This window comes from Gossypium hirsutum, chromosome A09 (assembly GCF_007990345.1).
Source record: "Gossypium hirsutum isolate 1008001.06 chromosome A09, Gossypium_hirsutum_v2.1, whole genome shotgun sequence".
NCBI classification, from domain to species: domain Eukaryota; kingdom Viridiplantae; phylum Streptophyta; class Magnoliopsida; order Malvales; family Malvaceae; genus Gossypium; species Gossypium hirsutum.
In genome coordinates, this window is record NC_053432.1 from 52390116 (window position 1) to 52395526 (window position 5411).

Here is a 5411-nt window from a genome sequence, read left to right on the forward strand (position 1 = left end):
GTTGATGATATGCTTATGTCTTATGTGTTATGCATTGTAATGAAATAGTAAGTTCATACTTGAAGTGTAAAATGATTGAAAAAGGAATGTTGAGTTGAACTGATGTTTTTATTTAAGTTAAAGAAAGTAAATTCAATGGAAAGTAATGAAAAGAAAATGAAAATAAGAAAATTCGAAAGAGTTTAAAGTTATTTAAATTCCTACTTTGCTAGGGATGATATGTATATGTGATGCTATGGATTTAATCAATTTGTGAGTTGTTGAATATGATTTCATAAATATTGCAGTATCGGTATATGATTATTCTTGATATGTATAAATTCCATATTTTAAATAGATTGATATGACTAAAGTTTATACGTGCTTACTAAGCATAAATTGCTTACGTAGTTGTCTTTCCTTTCCTTTTTAGATTATCGAAAGGTCGATCAGGTTGGAAGCTCATCGGAGATCTATCACACTATCCAGCAGTTATATAAGTAGTTTTCGATGTCTTGGTTAAGGTTATAGTGGCATGTATAAGTGGACTTATGGTTAATGATAATTAAATGCTAGTTAATGAGTTTGGCATGTATATGTCATTTTGGTTGATGAATCCTTGGTACATTTGGTGCCTTGTTGATATGTGTTAATTTGATAATGTGTTAAAGCATGTTTGAATGGTCAAAGTGATATATGATAAATTGGCCTCAACATGGTCAAAATTTGGTATGTTTTGGAAAGGTTTTGAATCTAATATGGTATGTTGGTTATATATCAATTACGTTATGTTTTGGCACAGAAACAGGTTAAATGATAATTGGTTAAATATGCACATGTATAGGTATTTTTGGTTGATGATGTAGCCATTTGTTTTGGCTTGTGCTTATGGCATTTTCTTATGAAGGAGTTGTTATTAAGTTGGCATGTATATATTTGGGCCTTGTAATGGTTGTTATGTTGATATATATATGACCTTATGATGGTTGATTTATAGTTCTTATGATGCTTAGGTGATGGAAGTTGAACATGGTCATTTTGGTATGAAACATGCAGTTGGCATATATGGTTTATGATGCTAATGTTAATTGGTATAGTTGGTACTTTTTCATATGAAATTGATTGGTAAACACAATGGTATGTTTTGGGAATAACTTAGCTAAAGGTTAGTAGAGCATTTAGCCAAATTGTACATGTTTAATTACTGTGCCTTTTAGGCATATTGGTTGTATGTTTACGTACCTTAATTGGGTAGCTTGATGATGCATGTTATTAGTGGAATTTGAAGGCTTGCTCATATGTGGAAATTTGGTTGTAGGTATGTGCTTGAATGGGTGAGAAAAATGGCTTGGAAATGGCCTATTTTCATCCACAGGGGCGTGTTTGTCAGCCGTATGTGACACATGACCAGGCGACATGGCCATGTGTCCCTTGTAGCTTTCAAAAGCTTGCAAGTCAGGTTATTACACAGCCTAGCACATGGCTTAGCACGCAACCTGGCACATGGGCGTGTGGCTTGGACGTGTGACCCAAGTCAGTGAGTTACACGGGCACCGACATGGGCTGGGACATCACCTAGCACATAGCCTAGCACACAACCTGGCACACGGGCGTGTGGCTTGGCCGTGTAACCCAAGTCAGTGAGTTATACGGGCACGAAATTTTCTTTTAGGGTGTAGAGTTATAATTCCCCAAAAATTTCATGTTTATGTTCTGTTAAAATATGACACAACTATGTATCTGCTTCAGTGGTTAAGTGTTCTGGGTGTGTGTGTGAGGTCCTAAGTTCAAGCCTTGTTTTGGGAAAATTTTTGTATTTTTATGAATAAAGCCTTAACCTGGCCTATAGGGCTTAAGTTAAAGTATGTGTAGAATCATATCAGAATGGGCCTATTGGTCTAGAGGTTAAGTAGCGTGCTGGCTTGCTGTTGGTCTTGAGTTCGAATCCTTGCATGAGCAAGGGTAGTAAATTTTGCTCATATGAGTGGAAGAGTTTCGATAGAGTCAAACTTCTAAGGTAGTTGAGATGTAGTAGGGTAGTGGGGTGTTATCAAAATAATTTATTTTGATTTTTATTTTGAAAATTATTTTCTCTCTCCTGTCAAAAATCATTGTGCATTCTTGACGTCTTCTCCAAACTTTTGTCTCTTCCAAAATATTATTTTTGAACGCCATTCTTTTGTCTTCTATTCGTTTTTATATCTTACGAATTATCATGGTTGAGGTACGGTAGGTAAGTCCTCTTGAAGTTTGGAATAATGGGGAATGATTTTGAGTTTGGTAATGTGTTGATTTCGTTTTTAAGTGTTGCTCGAGAGATTCAAAGCGTATTTTCCAGTGAGTAGAGTGTTCAGGCTTTCATATCCAATTTGGTAAGGGACTGAACCTTCATTAGAAGTAGTTTCTCGAGTATGTCGATTGGGAGTTTTAGTGCTATGAAATGTTTTGGGCGTTAACTTAGTGTTGTAATGGGTTTTATTAGGTGCTGGTGATCTCGGGATAGCAAGCGCTCCAAAACCGTAACAAGTGTGTACCCGAAACATAGAAAATAGGGTTCAGTGAAAAGCTAGTAGGCCGTGTGATGGTACACGGGTGTGTGATCAACAAGCCAAGCCATGCGCACATGACACGGCTGTGTGATGACTGGACGAGGCCATGTGCGACACACGGGCTTGACCAATTTGGGCCGTGTGGGCCACATGGACGTGTGGCATTTTGGGCCAGGCCGTGTGATCCATATGGCTAAGGCTAATTTGGGTCTTGTGGGCCACATGGGCAGACAAAATTGATGTGTGAGCCCATTTTCACTGATTTGTTGCTAAGGTTGCATGTGTCGCTCGAGAATACTGTGAACCTACTGTAGGGGTGGTAAGTTACCTAGACCCCTAATTGTATGAGACAACTGAATGACTGTTACACGTATATAAGTGTTTAAGCATGATAATATTTCACTAAGCTGATATTATATGAACTGTACTAATGCTACATTGCATCGGGTTGGGGTTTAATATTGTTAGGAGGAAGTTTACTAAAAGGCTTCGAGCCTAACTTATTGGTAGCTCAGCTGCAAATCACGGTCTAATGCCACATTCGGTGCTATTTAGAGTGTAGGGATGGGTGGGTTGATTATATCCCCACATGGAGTGTAGGGTTGGATGGAGATGGAGTGTAGCAGCTGGTTGGGTAGGATTTTTGTGAATGCGTATCTGTTACTGTTACTATACTGAGATGGGCTAAGGCCCAAACTGGAATGATATTGTTACTGAAAAAGGGCTTAGGCCCAGACTGTGAATATCTGTATGCTATTTGTTTGTTTGCATGGGGATTACAAACTGAGTTTATGTAAACTCTCCCCTTCTGTTTTATTTGTATAGGTAATCCCCAGACTTAGGCGGATCAAAGCGGTGGAGAACTCAGCGATGGCCACACAACCCTTTTTATTGTTTCGTACTTAATTAGATTTTTTTAAATGTTTTATTTGGGGTATTTTACTATAATAATGGCCTATTTTGGATTTAAATTTATAATTTGGGATTTTTAATGATTCATTTATAACTGATAGTAGTAGGGATAATCGAGTTTTCAAAAAGAATCAAATGTTTTACAAAATTCACTCAGATACGCAACTATTTTAAAAAGCTTCTGTAATAAGTGACGTCTTGAAAATTTATAACGTTTTTAAACATAATAAATTTCTGCTAAGGAATTATGTTTTGAAAATGAACGACACATCCTAGAATTAACATAAAATATTGTAAAGAGGTAATATAGGAATGAGGTTTTTGATGACAACTCACTTTTTCAAAAAACACTACCATGTGACATCACCAGATTCAATGTAACACCCTAAACCCGGCCTAGATGTTATGACCGGATCTGATGCGTCACATCAAAGCGTTTAAAACATTTCGTATTACTTAGTTTGGAGAAACTTAGTTGGTGTTGTAAAAGACACTTTTAAAAGTAGGTTAAAGTGAATGGAAGCTGTGCACCAGGTAGGAAACCAGGAAGAAGAGGAGGTGAGTCCGTCGGACTGCTTAAGTACCAAGCTCCCTTCGGATCCAATCCTAGACATGCACACCGCCATTGCCACACTCTAACATCTCGTATAATTTTGTGAAAACCGTTTGGTTATGTCCATCTTAAGAAAGTGATTAAGGTTGAAAACGTTTGCTTAGCGGAAGTCTTACTTGTATTCGTGTTATTTTGAAATCACTTAACATCTTTGAAAACGCGTCCTAAAGCTAATCCATTCCGTTAATTATTATTGTTCAGTTTTATCATAATAGAGTTAAATAATAAAGAAACAACCCGAACCATAAAATAATTAGCGGCCTTATTACAAAAAACCCAAAACCAAAAACGAAAAATATGGAAAATCTAGTTCACCAGAAGAAAATGAATTTGCAGAAAACGTGTGGCCACTCCGAATCCCACCCAGCTCCAAGTCCACCAACTAGGGCTCACTTGCAAGAATGGAAGGAAAAAGGGGTGAGTTTGGGAAAACTCAGTGTATACAGAAACCCATCCAAAGCCCAAATCAGCTCAAGCCCATTGGGCCTAAGCCCTACCCAGATAACAGTACACAGTGGACCAAAGCCATTTTCAGAACACAGTAGCAAGGCCTCAGCCCTTTTTAACATAACAGTGTGGCCCATAGGCCCAGTACAGTAACATAAGTAACAATAGTAGTAATGCATGCAAACCCATCTGGGGAGACTACTCAACCCACCAACAGCTACACTGCCCCGTACCAGCCCTACACTCCATGTGGGAAATATCTCAACCCACCCAGCCCTACACTCCACAGTGGCTGCAACGCTGCTCAAATATCAGTAAGTTGAGGCCAAGCCTCCAATACGTGGATGAACCACTTTCAGTACTTCCTCCATCAATACCCCAATCCCATGCAACAGATAACAATAAAAGCATATCATGTACAATGCAGTATCAATCAATCATGCAGTTTAGCCAATTTAAAAACCTAGGGGTATATCGGTAATTTTGCTCTTTAGGGGTCATTTTCGTAACTTAGCAACTACACAAATTACTTTAGAAATTTTCAACAGTTTTATGCAATTTGGTTCCACCATCTTACTAACAGGCTAATTTGCCCATCTCTTACCCATATTGGTCCGTAAGCCCATTGGGCCCAATTTTGGCCCATCTGGCCCCTTTTTCTGAAGTACGCTAGAATGTCACACGAACTTACTTACCACTTTGCGGTGCTAGATCTAACAATTACTCTATGTCTTGAGAGCATTCGCATACTCACAAGCCTATGAAATGCCGAAATTTCAGCATTTCGGCTTTTGCCGAATTGAACTAAGGAAGGGTGTTTGGTACACACCTGATTCGCGACGACTGCTACCGAGATCCCTTTCGATGTCCTACAATTGATTAGTACAGTTCTTATTTACAAACCGTAATCA